This window comes from Myotis nattereri (genome assembly GCF_964212035.1).
Source record: "Myotis nattereri genome assembly, chromosome: 6".
NCBI lineage: Eukaryota > Metazoa > Chordata > Mammalia > Chiroptera > Vespertilionidae > Myotis > Myotis nattereri.
This window is the reverse complement of record NC_138081.1, coordinates 72,583,807-72,605,800: the sequence shown is the minus strand read 5'-3', so window position 1 is coordinate 72,605,800 and position 21,994 is coordinate 72,583,807.

Here is a 21,994-nt window from a genome sequence, read left to right as displayed (position 1 = left end):
AACTTACCAGACACTGATAAAGGCACAAATTAATAAGCGTAACACAAATAAACCTATTTTTTTGAAAGCAAAATATTTCCTGTTGTGCACACCAAACAAGTCAGTCCAAGACTAAAGACGTGGCAATCGGCTGCTAAAATATTTGCTGCTAGTATTAGTGGAGAGAAATGGTGTGCCTGTGCATGAGGCGAGTAAGGGAAATGAATGCAACACGAATATAGTAACCAGTCATTAGCAAACATTGTGGTTCATTATTAATAATTATGTATAACAGGATATTGTAAAAATTAAGTTATGAAATTTAAAAATATATTTTATTGATTTTTTACAGAGAGGAAGGGAGAGGGATAGAGAGTCAGAAACATCGATGAGAGAGAAACATTGATCAGCTGCCTCCTGCACACTCCCTACTGTCTATGTGCCCACAACCAAGGTACATGCAAATGACCGGAATCGAACTTGGGACCCTTGAGTTCGCAGGCTGACCCTCTATCCACTGAGCCAAACCGGTTAGGGAAAGTTATGAAATTTTTATTAAAATGTTTCTTACATACCGTTATATGGGCTGGGCCGCAAAGATGCTCATTGTGGGACACATGTGACCCGCGGACCCTGAGTTTGACATGCTTGTCTTACACATTTGAAAATTTTCAAATTAGGAAATATAAGCTAAATTTTTAAAAAGTATAATCTGTACTATTTGCTAAATTAAGCTTATTTAAACTCATCTTCCCAATTTTTCTGAAATAGATATACGCATTGTCATCCTATCTTCCTTCTTCTGTTATATATTTATTTAAAAAATAACTTTTGCATAGTTATAAATTAGTCTTTATAAAAAGTATTTTGTTATAAGGCAAAAATGAAAAAGAAGTTTTAAAAACAACTGGAATTCTACCTAGAGATCACCATAAAGCTTTGCCTCATTTTGTTGACATCTAGACACATGCTCATTCCATGATCATGTTTCTTACACTTATTTGAATTTATTTTTATTTTTTCCAGAAATAAGTTGCATTTTTATACACCAATAAAAATATATTTATTTTAAATCATGATACCAACCCAGTGTGTGAATCTTCCTTTGATGTGCTTTTCCTAAGAGCAAGTTTATCATCACATTGTGAAAATTTTATAATTTTCAGAGATAAGAGCCCTTTTACAAAATGATAAAGGACTAGTTTTCATGTGACTAATATCTAGTGAATTTGAGCCTCAGTTAATAAACGAACTTATTTTAATCTCTACTAAACTTGCTTACCAAGTGTTTCAGCTTTAAGAATGCAAATTAATCCAGAAGAGATTTTTATTTTGCCATCCATGATAATAGTCCCTTGGGAGTACACACATATGCATATATTTATAACTAGCAGAGGGTTCTTTTCATCAATATTTCTTCACTAAGAAAGATGACAGGGTCCAGAGTTAATTTCTCCAGGAATTGAATTAGTATGGCTTGTTCTGAAAGGAGGCCCACTCTTTCTCCACTACTTTCAGGTTCACTGCACAATTTCAGGCTTCAATCCACATACATATGTTGGCTGCAGGTCTGAAATACCAGTGGAATAAAGCTCTGACATCAGCTTCTCTCTCTACTCAGAGTGTACGTATGTGTTTCAAAAACATGCTTCCTGCTGGGGCTGGCTCTTCCCAGTGAACAGGGCTTCAGTAGCATAGGGCAGTATTTGAATGTCTTTGCTTCACCCAAACCTACAAATCCCAGGATTCCATTTATCAAAATGTTTTATCCTGGCAGGATTCTGCTTCCATTTCTTCCTGTGGTTCTATGTAATTCAATTGTCATCTAAGCCAAAAGTCTTAGAAACGTTTGCCTTTTCTCAGTCATCTTATATAATAAAACCCGAATATGCAAATTGACCGAACGGCAGAATGACTGGTCACTATGACATGCACTGACCACCAGGGGGCAGCTCCTGCGTTGAGCATCTATTACCCAAGAGGGAGGCGACTGGCGGCAATTGGGGGGGTGGGCTGACAAGGCTGGCCAGCAGGCAGTGCCAGGCCACCAGCCAAGGAGGGTGCCAGTGGGGGCCCCGCCCTGGTCACCCTGCCTGCAGGTCATCCCACAGAGGGAGGTGATGTGATAGTGGGGGGCAGGGCTGGCCAGCGGGTGGTGCCAGGCTGCCAGCCAAGGCAGGTGCCAGTGGGCCCTCCCCCCCATTGCCCTGCCCACCGGTTGCCCCACAGATGGCCCTGATCGCCGGCCAGGCCTAAGAACCCTACCCTATATATTGGGAACAATCTCTTAGATTTAAAATTTAAAACCTGGCAAGGCTACTCTAACACTGAAAATACAGGATGATGTAGCGATGCCATGCATGGACTCTGGCTTGCACATTTTGTGGTCAGCCCTGATTCTGACCCTTATAACTGTGTGACAAAGCCAATTACTTAACTTCTCTCTGCTTCAGTTTTTCCACCCATAAAATGGGGAAAATGGTACTACTGCCTCCGAAGGATCAGGTTATGTACTACTTTTTATAATCAGGGCAAAAATATGTAGTATACAACAGCAAGATGCCTTTTATCTGTATGAAAATATGGTCACTGGTGCATGCAGCATCCTGAATTGTGAGAGGGATGTCTGACTGCTGGTTTAGGCACAACATCCTCCAAGGAGTCCCGGATTGCAAGAGGACACAAACCAGGCTGAGGGTCCCGTCCCCCGCCCCAATTCTCACCCCCCATGCATGAATTGCATGCACTGGACCTCTAATATCTAATAATTCTATTTTCCAAATGCCTCTGTAATCCAGTCCTTCATCTTCTTCACTTCTTTTTAAGCAAACAAATAGTAAATAATAATGACCATCTAGTATACGCTCAGTTCCTACATACAAAGTAATTGAAAACATAACAGATTATTCATATGATAAATTTTATTTTATATACAATACCAGTGAGTTTTCCCCCCCACTTACACAGTTGATCTGATATAAAGTCTAAGACAGTTACTGAAGGAGTTGGAGAAAATAAATAAAATAAATTTATAATATATTTGAAGAGACAAAATGAAAATATAAATGAACAACACAATACTATATCACAACAGTACATGTTTATGATCCTGTCTGCTGCAGAGGGTATGTGGATAAACATGAGCTCGTGAAGCAAAGAAACACCCTTTAAGGTTGACTGGGACTTTTCTAAGCTATGAAAGGTGGATTTCTGGTAGACTATGAAATATTAAGTGAAGAAAATAAGATGAATCTATATAGTTTAGATATAGATATAGATATAGATATAGATATAGATATAGATATAGATATAGATATAGATATAGATATATAGATATAGATATAGATACATAGATATACCTATCTATATATCTACATATCTACATTTCTATATTTCTATATATCTATACTGGTATATCTATATATGCACCTATACATCTATAGATCTATATCTACATTTAGAGAAATCCACTATGAAAGGACTTCAAAATAATGCCATTACAATGCAAAATAGAGATTAATAATTTTTTTTTACAAAGTCATGGTTGATGTAAATTTCAGGAGGATAGCAGAGATTACTTGGATTCCAGGAGATCAATTATCAGATATGTTGTGGGCCTCTATTAATATGTTTCTGTTTTAAAATGCTATAGGTCTGGATGAGTAATGGGATGGGGAAATGAAAGAGCTAAAGTTAACGTTATGGTTTGTAGTACTGTCATTAGAATAATCTGGTATTACTAAAAAACTAAATAAAGACATTTGGATTAGGTGAGTTTTGGAGGAAAGGTACTGAGAATGAATGCAGTCATATCCTTAAATATGTCTCAAAACTTTAAGTCCATTCACATTTGAGAAGTTGTGTGTAGACTTTTGTGAAAAAATATAAGAAAGCCTCTATTTTAAATCTCAATGTGAGCTCCATTGGTGACTCTTCTGTGCAAAAACAGAAATCAGGCCTTGTATGCTCTCCTTCAACCAGTAACCTGGCCATGTCTCAGCCCCTTCAGTTATCTGCAGGCAACACTAAAATTTAGCACATTCTGTTTCCACTTATAAAGTCCTCAAATATATGAACCCTATTTTTTAAATGAACTTTCATTCATAAATCCATTTAATGGAATACAGTGAATGCATATCCATCAACAATTTCATAGGTATTTTTCTATGGAATAAGTTTCTACAGCAAGCAACAATGATGCCACATTTTAAAAAATTAAGAATGTGGTAGACAAAAATGAAACATTGTAGTAAATGAAGAAAGATACTATTTTCATTTACAGACTAGGTAATAATTATAAAACATCCAATAAATGTGCAGAATAAGCTATTTATGTAAATACAAGATTATATCCTGCAGGCAAAAATATATTATAGTAATTATTCTATTACATTACCTTTTTATCAATTTTATTGATAAGAAACTGGATCTGTGTTTTTTCTAAAGGAGGAACTCTCACAATTATTTCATGTTTTATATTTAATTACTAGTGGATCTTTATACTTCAAGGCTATGAAGAATTTATTTTCCTTCAAATAAATATATCAAACAATTGGTACTTTACATCTTTGAAATAGCACTTTTATTGCCAAGAAAAATAATGAAAATGACAACGATAGAAAATAGAAGTACAAGAAGACAGGAAATTTGATAAGGCTAATCTGAGAAATTTAAATCCTCATTAGAATAATGTTCCAAATACACCCACATATCTGAATACTATGTAGAAACTATTGAAATATATGAATATCCTCAAGTGAAAAAAAAATTAAATGGGGAAAAATAAGAGAAATCCATGAAAACTTGATGCTTTAGGCCAAATTTTTCTTTTTTATAAGGATAAAGGCACATTTAATTAGGGACTCATCCTACTCCAGTATGACTTCAACTTGACTAATTACATTTGCAAGGACCTTGTGGGGTTTTGCTTTGTTTTTTAAATATATTTTAATGATTTTTTACAGAGAGGAAGGGAGAGTGATAGAGAGTTAGAAACATTGATGAGAAACATTGATTAGCTGCCTCCTGCACACCCCTTACTGGGGATGTGCCCATAACCAAGGTACATGCCCTTGATTGGAGTCGAACCTGGGATCTTCAGTCCATAGGCCGACGCTCTATCCACTGAACCAAACCAGTTAGGGAAGGACCTTGTTTTTTAATAGGGCCACATTCTTAGGTAATGGAGGTTAGGACTTCAATATATTCATTTGTAGGGTCCCCAAATCAACCCATAACACTTTTCATTGTGTCTCACTTCTTTTTATCAAAATGTGCAGTTGTTAATACTATTTCTCAAGATATTACCTATTAAATTTTCATTTTTCATAATGTTCCTGAATCAACAATCCATCACTCCAAATCCCCATTTTAAAATGTCATAGGTTGATATTCTCCTTCCCATTCTTCTTGTTCTGCTGTGGTGCTTTGCTTTACTCATTTTAATTGGTTTTAAAAATTGCATTCATTAGGTTTTGTAGGCCAGAATTTTGGAAAATGGTTTAAAATGCACCATTTTTGCACCAAATGCCCAATTTTGGTAATGCTATTTAAAAAAAATTTGACCCTAGCTGGTTTGCCTCAGTGGATAGAGCATCGGCCTGTAGACTGAAGGGTCCCTGCTTTGTTTCTGGTCAAGGGTACATGACCGAGTTGTGGGCGTGCAGGAGGCAGCTGATCAATGATTCTCTATCATTGATGTTCCTCTCTCTCCCTCTCTATTCCTCTCTGAAATCAATAAAAATATATTTAAAATAAGTAAAAAATTTTGAATACTTCATTAATGCTCACTAATAGGAATGAATAGAATCAGAAATTGCTTAAGTGAAATCAGTAATTGCTTACTAAACAAACATTCGTTATTTTTTAACTTTAAGGGACTTTAAATCATAAATTTGTTGGCCTATTTGTTAAATGAACACAGTGTGTTGGATAATTAACTTTTTATGTTAAGAAAATATTTAGATCGAGATATCTCTATCTTGAAATATTTTCCTCACATTGGAGAAACTATTTAAAATTTTATACTGTTCCCCAGATAGAATTCACTTTTCATGAAAATGGAGGTAGATTTCACCCCATTTTCTTTTACTTTTCGTATTTCACAACTGAAAGCATGCAATTCATATTTTGAATTTAATTACTTCCTTTGTAAATGTTCTCCAACACTTGAAAATAACTACCTATTTATTTTTTTAGTATTTCAACATACGATGTCTTTAAGATGTGAGTTAAATGATATAGAGTGTGAATGTGAGTCTTTTGGGAGGGGAGAGCACTAGAATGTCTAAGCCTACATTTCTTTTATAAAACAGACCAAGGTAAAAAGCTGTGGCAAGTTAAATTACATGAAAAGATATTGAATTATTTCACACACTTTATCAATGCAATACATGATAACTATTCTCATCAGTTAGCATTCTTGGATTAGGAGTATCTCATCTATAAATTTTGTCAATTATCATTTAAATGTATAATATTCATAATAATTTATCAAACAACTGTCTTTGATGGTGTGTGTGTGTCCTTTTGAGAAATTTTAGAATGCAACTAAAGCTTTGCTCTCACTTTACTTTAATATCCTCTCAGAAGTTTCTGTCAAATTCTTAGTAAGATTTTCTTTTTCTTCAGAAATCCATAGTGGCATTATTTTGTCTCTAAGATACACAGACGCTTGACACTTGAAGTGATTTTAGGTTTTATCTTGGGATTGCAGTCAGACTCTCTTGCTCAAGTTCTCTGCTTCCCCTCTATTAACCTCTCCCAATAATCAGCTAACACATAGCAAAGCTTTAATAATTTCCTGTTGGCTTTCATCTTGTGCTCTATAATTGTTAGCTTTTAAAATGTTTAATCAATACTGAATTTCTTTGAAATGTTACCCATGAGTTGTTATTGCTGAGGAAATTAATCAGAGCCCTTCCACACTCCCCCCTGATCCAAAGGTATGTGAAGAAATGGAGGACAACCACTGAAAGAGATCCAGCTCATTAAAATTGAATTTCATTAGGGACAAGAATTGGCACAAAGTAAAAAAAAGATGGACTTACTTAGCTTATGTAATCAAAATACTTTCTCTTGACTATTAAACATCTTACAATTTTTTAATCGAAGTTAACACTTAAATAGGAAATTAAAATATTTTTAAATATTCTGGTATTTATAAATAATGCTACAATACTGTGTTAAACAATTAAGCTAAAAGGGCATTGTATGCTTTTTGATATATATATATCTGCTTTTCCCCTCATCTTTCTAGTTTGTCTTGTTTTTGTTCAGAGGACATTACCCATTATCAGATAAGTAGTAAAGATCAGAATATGGCATAAAATCTAGATACTATAAGAAATATTAGGATGACACAATACTCATGTGGGTCAAGGAAACTATACTTTAAATAACAGTTTTAGTGATAGCAGTTAACTGGGTTTTTGGTTTCAAAGATACACAAGCTAAGACTATAAGCACATATTGCTATAGTCAATGAAAATAGCTAAAATTCAAATCTAATACCAAGTTGTACCTAAGGATATGGATAAACTGGCACTCTCATAATATTGTTAGAATGTAAAAATTGATATGGCCACTTTGAAAAGCTGTTTGGTGTTTTCTATTAAATTTGAATAAATCCATATTTTACAACCAAGCAATTCCATGTAAATTATGCATGCATGTATGCAGCAAGAAATATACATAAAAACATTCTTAAAAATATACGTAGCAACACATAGGAAACAAGCTAAATATCTATCAATATTGGAATAACTACAAATTCACAAACAAATTGCATTATATTCATAACAGAATACTCTAATTATTGAAATAGTGAAATATAACTACTTGTAATAGTACAGATAACTCTTACAAACAAGGTGGAAGAAAAGATTCCAGATACAAAGAAGATAGACTATTTAATAGCACTTACATAAAGATTAAAAACATGTTAAGGTTATCCTGTGCTGTCAGAAATCAGAATTATCTTTAGGAAAGGGTATGTAGCAATGATTTTGTGGGTCATACAGTAAGCGTTTCTGCTATTCTAGCTAAATTCATTTTCTTGACTCAGACAGTAGATATAAAGGTTGATTCACTTTGTGATAATTTTTTTCCTGTACATTTATTATTTGTGCACTTTTCTATACTTATGTTAATTCATTTTTAAAATTTTCCCACAGAGTTCTCTCAGATAATTTTTAACTTTTCTAATTATTTTTTGTACAACTGCTCACATGTCAACTAAAGAACTTTCAGTTAGATTTAAATTTTATAAAGATATTTTAAAGGACTATTTGTAATTTTGAAGCAACTGCCTTTAAATATGAATGTAAATTAAATAAAACTTTGGATAATTGGAAAATTTTTCTTTGATATTATTTTCTTTGATATCTTTTCTCACAATAAAATTCCTTAATCATTAAGAAAATAAGTTAACAGATTATGATAAATTCGTGAAACAACATATGCTTGGTGTTACATCATTTTATGCATGTTCAGTAGAAAAAACAGAATCAAGAACAAGTTATCTGAGTCAACTGTTTTTGATAAATATACATATTTAGTAAAACTGTCAACCAGCTAGATATATAAGTACATATACCCTTGCATTATAATTATTCATAATTAACTCAAGTAGCACATTATTTCATGCAGGTTATTCTAATTTATAAAGTTAATTTAAATGGAAGTATTAATCTTGAAGAAAGCTCTGACTATAAGAATAACTTATAATCATTTAGAGTACTGATACAGAATTTAAACACCTATAATTATCCTCCATGTGTAAATATGATCATAAGTTCTTTCTTTTCCTTTCCATATATTTGCTTTTCAAATGTATGTATGTTCACCCAGTATGAGCATAATTTTTAGTATGCTTTTTCTACTCATAATTTTCTAGTAAGACCTTTACCATGTCATTAAAAATACATAAATGCATAGCTCATGGAGAGACAACAGTGTGGTGAAGGTCAGGGGAGGATGGGGGAGGGTGAGCAGAGGTAGACAAAGAATGGGAAAATGGAAGATATCTATAATAGTGTCAACAATAAAAATTTCATTGTAAACATAAACTTTGATGTCTGCCTTTGTCACTGCCTAAACAGAACACAGCCCTAGCAGGTTTGGCTCAGTGGATAGTTGGCCTGCGGACTGAAGGGTCCCGGGTTCGATTGCTGTCAAGAGCACATGCCTGGATTGTGGGCTCAATCCCCAGTAGAGGGTGTGTAGGAGGCAGCAGATCAAAGATTCTCCCTCATTGATGTTTGTCTCTCTCTCTCCCTCTCCCTTTGTCTCTGAAATCAATAAAAATATTTTTTTAAAGAAGAGAGATCACATAACCATTCAATTTTGTTGGGCATTAAGGTTTCTGCTAATTTTGAGTAGAATTGCTTTTAAAAATATTATTAGAATATCTGCTAATTTCAAGAATAAATATTGGGCTAAATAGATAGTTTATAAGTTTTGATAGATAATTTTGTTAAATTACTTAATTTCTAGAGAAAATGTTTTGGAGTTCATAAAATTTATTATACTATTATCAGGATTAGCTTTTTAAAATTTACTAAAGTTTGCATTCATATTCTAAAAATGGTATATAATAATGGCCATTAATTTCTATTATTTGATAATTAACTTTAAAATGTTTGTACTACATGTTAATGAAAAATTAAACATTTTGAATAGTACTTAAGGGGCTTCAATAACTTATCTTTCTTCTACACCAAATCTTCCATTATTTATAGCCAGTTGAAAAATCAAAGTCATTGATATCTTAATTCTTGCAATAACTACTTTATAAAAACATGCAGGTCAGTACTTTTAAAAACTAACAAAATTTTCAATTTCTTCCAAAGCAGTTTCTCTGTTTTGAGAGTCTTTGTTTTTAGGGGTCATTTGTGGAAGTTTATATTTTTCTAGAAAATTCATGTTTTAATTAAAAATGAAATTAATAGGTTGAACAGACTCTCTTAATTTTATTTTGATATCATAAACTTATGGTATTTCCCCACTTAAATTTTCAATTTTGTAGAGTATTGTGCTTTTGGTCTTTTTACTTTTTAAAGTAATACTAGAGGTACGGTGCACAAAATTTGTGCCCAGGGGCAAGGGGCCAGCACCCTCTCCAATCTGGGACCCCTCAGGGGATGTCTGACTGCTGGTTTAGGCTTGATGTGGGATCAGGCCTAAACCGGTAGTCGGACATCCCTCTCAAAATCCAGGACCACTGGCTCCTAACTGCTCACCTGCCTGCCTGCCTAACTGCCCCTAACCACCTCTGCCTGCCTAAATGCCCCTAACTGCCTCTGCCTGCCTGCCTGATTGACCCTAACACCTCTGCCTGCCAGCCTGATCACGCCCTAATTGCTTCCCTGCCGGCCTGATCGCCCCCTAACTGCTTGCTCCCCCACACCGGCCTGATCGCTCCATAACTGCTGCTCCCCTGCTGGCCTGATAGCCCTTAACTGCCTCTGCCTCGGCCCCCGCGTGTGGCTTTGTCTGGAAGGAAGTTGGATGTATGGAAGATGTCTGGTTGATCTGGTCTAATTAGCATATTACCCTTTTATTAGTATAGATATATTTAGTAAACTCCTGATTTTGGGGGTTTTTTTCTTTGAAGAATAAATTAAAATTGTAATTTCTTGCCTATTATATTTATAGGGTATCCCCAAAAATGTATACACACTATGGATAATTATAAAGGCAGTGTGTATTAAAATACATTTCATATTCTAAATTGAGCTATCAGTTGTTAAAGTGGATACATATTTTTTGGGACACCTTGTATTTTAGTTTTCATCTAATTTTGTCTCTTAATATCTTATTATTTTATTATTCTGATTTTGCTTTCTCAATATTTTGAAAAATATTAGTTGTTAAAATGTCTCATTGTTTTGCTGCAATTATCACTAAATGAAAATGTACATTCTCTTTGATTTGCCAGTGTTTTGAACAATGGCATGGAAATTATTTGAAAGGTGGACTGGGAAATAGCTACTTGTAAAATGAATAATGAATTTGCCATTTACTCTCTAAATATTTTTTTCAGTACTGATGCCACATGAGGTACACAGATGTTCTAATGGGTCAGTAGATTTTATGAATGGGAAGGAATATTTAATCCAAAATGAACCTACTTATGATTTTACTAATTTCCAGCAACAAAAAGTATTTGTGCATTTGAATTTTGTTTCTGTACTTGAAGAAGAGACCTGCAAGATTTAATACATATTAGAAATCACTTAAGAAAACTTCCCAAATAAAATTGTTACTTGTTAAAATCATTCATAATAAATTATGCTAAAATAATTTTAAATATCTATTTATAATTAGTGTAAATATTTAGGAAAAAAGGATTAGGGCTGTGAGATAACTCTGTATATATTAAATGCATGAGTGTATAATTGTTTTTATTTCCACATTAAAATATTCTAGATAAAAATAGACTCTTTGAAAAAATGAAACATATAAAATTATATTCATATCTTTTCATCAGATGACCTGCTTTTATTTACTGAAATATCAACAAACACATAGAGATCTCCAGCACACACAGAAAAAGTTACATTTTCTCTGTTTCCTAAATGCACTTCAAAATTTACATATGGCTCATTATTTTTCATTGTTTTGATACTCTTAGTAAAGAAAAAAAAACGAAAGTGTATGATTAAATTTTTAAATTGGCTGTAAGTTTCTGAAAGGTAGAGTATTTTTTTTAAATATAATTTTATTGATTTCAGAGAGGAAGGGAGAAGGGGAGAGAGACAGAAACATAAATTATGAGAGAAAATCATTGATTGGCTAACTCCTGCACGCCCACTACTAGGGATCTAGCCCATGACCTGAGCATGTGCCCTGACCTGGAATCCAACCATGACCTCTTGGGTTATATGTGGGTGCTCAACCATTAAGCTACACTAGCAGGACAAGGTAGAGTATTTTAAAAAATTAAGCTTCAGAGAAAAAGTAGGACTTTCATCAGGTGGAAACTATCCAGCTCCACACAGATTTACTCCATATATGGCAGAAATTCAGAGTTCTTTTCTTCATGAGTTGTCTTATATAAAATATTAATTTGGTTTCATGCCATACGCTTCTACATTTCTCCTAGTAAAATCTTTAAAAATCATATTCTTTAATATAATAATTTTATTCAAAGATGAGAAAGTATTTTTTGGCAGCATGACCTAGCTCTAGGAATGAATTTTTTAGACAGGCTGCCAAGAATTTGATAAGAGGTGTATCCAAGTAGGGCAGTCAAGACAGCTAGTGGTTCTTGTTTTAGTTTATGTTTCTTTCATTTTATTTCTTAGGAATTAAACACTAATAATAATAATTAATATCCACTAATAGGAAATTTTCAATTTATATCTCCAGTTAAAATTTTGGTTTGTCAATGTTACATAATTCAGGAATTGAATGCAAATCAATAGGTATGAAATAGTAATATCTGAGTGTGTATGTTTAATAAAAACACTAGCTAGCTATAACTCTGGTGTGTAACTCTGGAAATGTTAACATTCTGTGCAGAAACTTGATTTGGTTTCTGATTAGATTCTTAAGTTTAATATTTTATTTAACCACATAACTACATAATATACTAATATGCAATGTGAGTTCAAATGGGATTTTACTCTTGTAAGTTTGTTACATTTTGAAAAAACGTGCATGTTGTCAACTGTAATTAATATATAAGTTATAAGTTAATATTTGAAACATTAAATATGTACAAAATATATAGATAAAATGGCAAATGAGGAGGCAAAATAGAATAGAATAAAATATTAAACTAATTCAAAATTACTAGGTCAAGAAAAAGAGTGGTGGAAAGAAAACAGATGAGAACACTAGATTACAAACTGAAAGATCAAAAACTAAAACACAGCCATATTAATAGTTATTGTATATGTAAATAGACTAAACTTAAACATTCCCTTTAAGAAGACAGCGAATATAAGACAGAATATTAAAAAAGTAACACACAACTCTATGTTGCCTAGAAAAGGTAATAGGTTAAATGTTAAGCACAAAGATATTAAAGCAAGAACATAGAAAAAGATATATTCCAACGTTATGCACATAGAAGCTACTATGGCCATATCATTTTCTTGTAAAATAGACTTTGAAACTGGGACTAATACCAGAGAAAAATGGGGACATTTTATATTGATGAAAGGGTCAATTCATCACTAAGACATAACAATATTTTCACATTTAATATTTTCATACTTAAAACACATGAAGCAAAAAAAATAATCAAGGAGACAGACAAATCCACAAATATAGCTTTATATTTTAATACTTACTTCATAAATGACAGAGCAATTTGAAAGAAAATTATTAAGAATATAAAAGATTCGTAAATAGCAGAATACAAATTCATTTTGAGGCCCTGTGGAAATAATGATAGATTTTATGCTGGACCATAAAATATGTGATCACATATATCAAAAGACTATAATAATACACATAATATTCTCTGACTATAGTGGAATTTAATTAGAATTTCCAGACATTTGGAAATCCAACAATTGATTACTGAATAATTAATGGGTCAAAGAAATATCACAAGAAAAATTTAGAAAATAAGTTAAAGGGAATAATGAAAATAAAAAATAATTTACTAGTATGCATCATTGCTAAAGTGGTACATGATTATATCAATTCAGGAAATGCATTAAACAGCCGAAACCGGTTTGGCTCAGTGGATAGAGTGTTGGCCTGCGGACTGAAAGGTCCCAGGTTCGATTCCGGTCAAGGGCATGCACCTGGGTTGCGGGCACATCCCCAGTAGATGTGCAGGAGGCAGCTGATCAATGTTTCTCTCTCATCGATGTTTCTGACTCTCTATCTCTCTCCCTTCCTCTCTGTAAAAAAATCAATAAAATATATTTAAAAAAAAAGAAATGCATTAAACAAAATTAACACATTTATTTAAAAAAGTATGCAAGATTAAAGGAAAACTTCCTTAAATTAATTAAAGAAGGTACTAATAATCTCAGTTAATACTACATTTCATGGTATTACAAATTGTAGAAAAAAGGCAAGAATATCTTCTCTCTCAACTTTTGTATTAAAAGTCCTAATTGTGCATGAAGTAAGACAAGAAAAACAAATAAAGGCAAAGATATGGGAAAGTAATAAGTAACTGTAGAAAAAAAGAGATAGAGAAAGATGTAAACAATGGAAGAATATACTGTGTTCATGGATTGGTAGAATCAACATTATTAAAATGTCCATACTACCCAAAGCAATCTACAGAGTCAATATACCTATTAAAATACCAATAGCATATTTCATAGACCTAGAACAAACTCTCCAAAAATTCTTATGGAATAAAAAAAGACCCTAAACAGCCACAGCAATCTTAAAGAATAACAAAGTTGGAAGGAATCAAAATACCAGATATCAAGCTATATTACAAAGCCACTGTTCTCAAAACTGCCTGGTACTGGCAGAAGAGCAGACATATAGACCAGAACAGAGAACCCAGAAATCGACCCAAGCCATGATGCTCAAGTAATATTTGACAAAGGAGGCAAGAGCATACAATGGAGTCAAGACAGTCTCTTCAATAAATGGTGTTGGGAAAATTGGACAGATACATGCAAAAAAAAAAAAATGAAACTAGACTAGCAAATTACACCATACACAAAAATAAACTCAAAATGATAAAGGACTTAAATTTGAGACAGGAAACCATAAAAATCTTAGAAGAATCCATAGGCAGCAAAATATCAGACATATGTATTAGCAATATCTTTACTGACACAGCTCCTAGGGCAATGGAAACTAAGGAAAAAAATTAAAAATGGGACTACATCAAAATAAAAAGCTTCTGCACAGCAAAAGAAACCATCAACAAAACAATAAGCCCATCATATGGAAGAATATATTTGCCAATATTATACCGATAAGGGCCTAATCTCTAAAATTTATAGGGAACTCATACATCTTAACAAAAGGAAGATAAATAATCCAATAAAAAAAATGGGCAAAGGACTTAAATAGACACTTTTTGAAAGTGGACATACAGAAGGTCAAGGGACATATGAAAACATGCTCAAAGTCACTAATCATCCAAGAGATGCAAATCAAAACGACAATGAGGTACCATCTCACACCTGTCAGAATGGCTATCATCAACAAATCAACAAACAACAAGTGCTGGAGAGGATGTGGAGAAAAAGGAACTCTTGCGTACTGCTGGTAGGAATGCAGGCTGGAGCAGCAACTGTGGAGAAATATGGAGTTTCCTCAAAAAATTAAAAATGGATCTCCCATTTGACCCAGTGATCCCACTTCTAGGAATATATCCCAGGACATCAGAAACACCAATAAGAAAGGACATATGCAGCCCTATGTTCATAGCAGCACAATTTACAATAGCTAAGATTTGGAAACAGCGTAAGTGCCCATCAGCAGATGAGTGGATTAAAAAACAGTGGTACATCTAAACAGTGGAACTACACTGTTGTAAAAAAGAAAGAACTCTTACCATTCGCAACAGCATGGATGGAACTGGAGAGCATTATGCTAAGCCAGTGGTTATCAACCTTCCTAATGCCGCAACCCTTTAATACAGTTCTTCATGTTGTGGTGACCCCCAATTTCATTGTTACAAATTGAACATAATTAAAGCATAGTGATTAATCACAAAAACAATATGTAATTATATATGTGTTTTCCAATGGTCTTAGGAGAGCCCTGTGAAAGGGTTGTTTGACCCCCAAAGGGGTCACGACCCACAGGTTGAGAACCTCTGTCCTAAGCAAAACAAGTCAGTCAGAGAAAGATAAATATCACATTATCTCACTCATTTTGTGGAATATAATGAACAACATAAACTGATAAACAAAAATAGATCTAGAGACTGAGAAGCATCACACAAACTATCAAACTTCAAAGGGAAGGCAGGGGATATGGGGGGCCAGGGGCTAAGAGATCAGCCAAAGGACTTGTATCCATGTATATAAACATAACCAATGGACACAGACACTAGGGGGTGAGGACATGCGCTGGGGGATGGGGTTGGCCGGGGAGAGGTCAATGGGGGAAAAAGGAAACATATGTAATACTATATGTAATACTTTAAATAATACAGAATTTTTAAAAAAAGAAGTAACTCTACTCCCAGTGAACTTGAATGTTTTTGTAGAAAGCCCTAAGAAAACAACTTACTAGAACTAAAAGTAATTTAGCAAGTTCAACCAATACAAAGTCATTTTTTAAAAACAACTATTTATATACTTGCATCCCCAAAATATAAATTATAATTAGAAAATTATACTTACAAAATGACTACAAATTTAACATAATTTTGAATACATTTAATAAAATCTGTACAACTCTTCTACACTATAAATCAGGACTATTGCTGAGAGAAATAATGATGACAAATAAATAGAATTATTTCTCATCTTAAAGGATAGGGAAGCCTCAAAATTGATGGATTATCAGCTTCCCTAAATTGATTTATAAATTTAAAAGCTCAGCAATTATAAACCAAACATAATTTTTATAGAACTTAAAGGTGACTCCAAAACTTGTGAAAATGCAATCTTAGAATAGTTCAAACAATCCTTGAAAAAGAATGATGTTGAAAATTTAGATAGTCAGAGCTTTACCCAAAAGAGGCGGGTATGGAGACTATGATGTAAGGGTAGATAAATTAACCAATAATATTTTTTTAAAAAAAAGAGAAGAGATGACAGAAATAGGTGTATACATATATAGTCAATCAATACTCAACAAAAATGCCAAAATAATTTTATAGAAAATGGAACATCGTTTAATAAATTATTTAAAAAAACTAAATGCACATGTAGAAAATCATAAACATTACCCCCTAACTCATCCTATCTAATAATAGACAAACATGGTAATTAACCATACCTCCGACACGCTACCCATTGGCTAATCAGAGTGATATGCAAATTAACTACCAACCAAGATGGCGGCCGGCAGCCAGGCAGCTGAAGCGAACAGGAGGCTTGCTTGCTCCAGTGATGGAGGAAGCCAAGGTTCTCCGCCTGCCGCTGCCCAGCTCTGAGCTGCACTCTAAGCAACTATGTTGCAATTATAGAAGCTAAATAATCCCCAGAAACCTGCTTTCAGCCAGCCGGGCCTCAGAGCTGGAGTTGCAACAGTATTTCAATTATAGAAGCTAAACAAAGCCCAGATACCTGCTTTCAGCAGCCTAGGTCTCAGAGCTGGAGCCGGGCCTCAGAGCTAAAGCCAGCGCTCAGGTCCAGTGACAGCCATAGAAGGTAAATAAATCGAAGAATTAAAAAAAGAAAAGAAAAAAAGGAGAGGTTGGGAGCTTTAGTCACCCGCCAGCCTGAAAACGGCCCTCAGCCCCTCAACCAGACTAGCCATGCACCCCAGTGGGTACCCCCACCTTAAAGGGGGTGTGACCAGCTGCAAACAGCCATCATCCCCTCATCCAGGCTGGCCAGGCACCCAAGCGGGACCCCCACCCTGATCTGGGACACCCTTCAGGGCAAACCAGATGGCCCCCACCCATGCACCAGGCCTCTATCTTATATAGTAACAGGGTTATATGCAAACTGACCTTAACAGCAGAAGGACTGGGAATGACTGGTCACTATGACACACACTGACCACCAGGGGGCAGACGCTCAATGTAGGAGCTGCCCTTTGGTGGTCAGGGTGCTCTCACATGGGAGGAGCTCTGCTCATCCACAAGCCAGGCTGATGGCTGCCAGTACAGCAATGATGGTGGGAGCCTCTTTTGCCTCCTCAGCAGTGCTAAGGATGTCCGACTGCAGTTTAGGCCTGCTCCCCACTGGCAAGTGGACATTCCCCAAGGGCTGCCGGGCTGCCAGAGGGATGTCTGATTGCCATCTTAGGCCCAATTCCCCAGGAAGCGGGCCTAAACCAGCAGGTGGTCATCCCCTAAGGGGTCCCAGACTGCAAGAGGGCACAAGCTGGGCTGAGGGATGCCTCCCTCCCCCCTGAGTGCACAAATTTTTGTACACTTGGCCTCTAGTACAGGGGTGGGCAAACTTTTTGACTCGAGGGCCACAATGGGTTCTTAAACTGGACCGGAGGGCCGGAACAAAAGCATGGATGGAGTGTTTGTGTGAACTAATATAAATTGAAAGTAAACATCATTACATAAAAGGGTACAGTCTTTTTTTTTTTTTTTTTTTAGTTTTATTCATTTCAAACGGGCCGGATCTGGCCCGTGGGCCGTAGTTTCCCCACGGCTGCTCTAGTACCATATAAAAATTAATTAATTTCAGGTTAGATACAGGCCTAATATAAAAACTAACCTACTAAAGATTTGTTAAGAAAACATAAGGAATACCTTCCCGACTTTGAGGTAGGTAAAACCACAAATCTTGAGAGGAAAATATGATGAATTATACTATCAGAATAAAAACCTTCTTATATAATAACACTATTAAAAACACAATCCTAAGAAAAATTATATCTGACCAGAGGTTTGTATACAGAAATATATAAGGAGCTACAAATCAATAATTAAAAGGCAAACAAACTAATAACATGTAGCTAAAAAGGATAAACTTCACAAAAGAAAATCTATGTGTAATGATTAAGATAGATGCTCACTATCATTATGAATTGGGCATGTAAATTAATAGTATAATTAGATACCATTTCAAACACACTAATATGTTAAAATGACAGACAGACACATTAACAAGAAATGTCGACAGTGATGTGGAGCATTGTTAATTCAAGAATTTCTGTTGAGGATATAAAATTGTGGAACCTCTTGGGAAAAGTTTGGCTTTTTAACTTTAAAAAAAATAAAATGATATATACACTTATTCCATTATCTAGCAATTCTACTTTTAGCTATTTAACCAACAGAATTAAAAACATGTGCAGAGAATAATGAGAGAAAGGCTTTAATAATTAATAAACAAAACTAAACTAATGTCTACCAATAACAAAATAAAGATATTATAATATAATAGAGGCCCTATGCGCAAAATTCGTGAAAGAGTAGGCCTTTGCAGCTCTGACTGCCCTCGCAGCCCTGGCTGGCTTCGTCCGGAAGGTCATCTAGATGGTGGTTTGGCTGTTAGGCCATTTGGTCAATTGGCATATTATGCTTTTATTATTATAGATCCTACTATATACTACCACTGAGCAACAAAAGGGAATGAACTACTGATACATGCAATGACATGCATGGAATTAAAAAGAAAACTTATGTTGAGTGACAGAAGCCCAAATCAAATATGTACATAAGATATTATTTCATTTTTATGAAGTTAACAGATAGAACTCATCCATTATGAAAAAGGAAACCAGGATAGTGCTTGCCAATGTTGTTTTGGGAATAATATTAAGGAGAGACATAAGCAAAGTCTGGAGTGATATTCAAGTTCTATACCCTGATTAGTGTGTGGGGTTACATGAGGCTATATGCATATCAGCATTCACTGAATGTTTGCACTTAAAGTCTGTGCATTTCACAATGGTAACTGGGGGAAGGGGAGAAGTGGGCTGGAGAAAAAGCTTAATTCTCTAACTACAATAATACAGTGATTTCAGACTTTTTAGTTTTATAGACAGATAACATTTTAAAAGCAGTGGGACTAACACAGATTGCCAACTTTTGTTCTGCCAATAAGAGACATTTTAATATGTAGTCATGCACAAGTTCTGAGAAATGTTTGGCCTTTCTAGGAAAGTTTCTTTTGTGTTTTTGTTTTGTTTTGTTTTTCTTTTACGATTTAAAACTGTTTAACGGAAACAGCCTGCCATTTTTTAGAGACTAGCCTCATTCTTTAAATATTATCTGCAAAAACTATTATTTTTTTCATGTTCTGCTTCTATTTTATATACAGAGTGGGGCAAAAGTAGGTTGACAGTTGTGAGCATGCAAAAGAGTTTATTCTTGTACTATTACTTATTCTTGTATTATTTTCCATATGAACTGTAAAACTACTGTTGCCCCACTGTGTAAATTTTCTCTCTCCACATTGTTTATAAATGATACATGTTGCATAAATGACATAGTTGGTAGCAAAAATATATGCTACTGCCAATAATTACAACATGTCACATTTAGAATCTACAGTGGATGAAATATTACTTGCCTCTTCCTCAATTATAATTTTTCTGAGAGAAAAAGAATATAGTAAAGATCATGAAGAAATATTTCAATAGTTGTGATGGAATAGAAGGGTTAATTTCTAGGCACGATATCCTAATACTTCTCCCTTATCAGTAGACTATAAAGAGGTTATATTTCTTGACTTAGTTATCTTTTGAAATCCCAGTGGGATTGAGCAATGTATCTTCCAAGGTCTGAATGAAATAACAAGACCAATTTTAAAGTGAAAGAAATTAATCTCAAATCAGGCTCCACACTTGTTCAGGGGTTCATCTCAGGATAGCTTACGTGCTGTGTTCCACTAATGCTGAGGCCATGTGCAGAGGAACAAGGTCAAGAGACAATGTGGCTAGGGGCATTTTCTATGGAAGCTGACATATGGCAAGACATCCATCTTCTCCTCTAGCCTTTGGCCATAACACAGGACACATGGGTCGCTGCTATGCCTTTCTCACCATTACTACTGTCAGGGCTTCTTTAGGTCCACTCGCTCTTTATGCTGCATCTGTGAATCTGTGACATATTTATTTCATCCCTGATATGCCCCTTCCTACTAAACCAATCCCTGAATAAGGGAGCTCTTCCTAGTCCAAGGCACTCAAATTATCTTCTTTTTTTTCCCTTGACATTTACTTTAAATTTTTATTTTAAGTTATTATTTATTTTCTTTATTGATTGCAGTGGTTCTCAACCTGTGGGTCGCGACCCCTTTGGTGGTCGAACAACCCTTTCACAGGGGTCACCTAAGACCATCCTTCATATCAGATATTTACATTACGATTCATAATAGTAGCAACATTACAGTTATGAAGTAGCAACGAAAATAATTTTATGGTTGGGTCACAACATGAGGAACTGTATTTAAAGGGCCAGAAGTTTGAGAACCACTGGATTAAGGTATTACATATGTGTCCTTATCCCCCTACCCACCCACTCATGCCCTCACCCTGCTAGTGTCTGTGTCCATTATCTTCTTTGCTTTAGAATGCATTCTCCCCATTTTAAATTTTACTTCCTTTTTTAAAGTTTAAAGGCCAAAGATTAGATTTTTTTTAATTCCAGGTTTTGTATGTCACTCTTTCTTTGAGTCAGTGAGTATGAAATATCCTCTTACTGGGCTAAAAACCATCCTATATAATAAAGAGGTCATATGCAAATTGACCCTAATGGCAGAACAACTGGTTGCTATGACGCATACTGACGACCAAGGGGAAGAAGCTCAATGCAGGAGCTGCCCCCAGGTGGTCAGTGCATTTCCACAGGGGGAGCGCTGCTCAGCCAGAAGCTGGCTCATGGCTGGCTAGCACAGGAGCAGTGGTAGAAGCCTCTCCCACCTCCACGGCAGCACTAACAATGTCTGACTAATGGCTTAGGCCTGCTCCACAGGGGGTCCCAGACTGCGAGAGGGTGCAGGCCGTGCTGAGGGAACACCCCCTCAAGTGCACAAATTTTTGTGCACCAGGCTTCTAGTCCTCTATAATAAAAGCCTAATATGCTAAGTGTCCGGTGGGCCGGATGGCCGTTCAACCAATCAAAGCATAATATGCTAATTATATGCTAAGGACACTCAACTGCTTGCTATGACATGCACTGACCACCAGGGGTCAGACAGTCTACTGGTAGGTTAGCTTGCTGCTGGGGTCCAGCTGATCGGAACTGAGCAAGACAGGCCAGACATGCCCTGGAGTCCTTTCACGGTCCCTCCCTGGCTGACCAACCTCCCATGTCCCTCCCCTGCCCCAATTTTGCACCAGTGGGGTCCCTCGGCCTGGCCTGCGCCCTCTCGAAATCCGAGACCCCTCAGGGGATGTTGGAGAGCCAGTTTAGGCCCGATCCCGCAAGCCAGGCTGAGGGACCCCACTGGTGCATGAATTCATGTACCAGGCCTCTAGTGTGTACAAT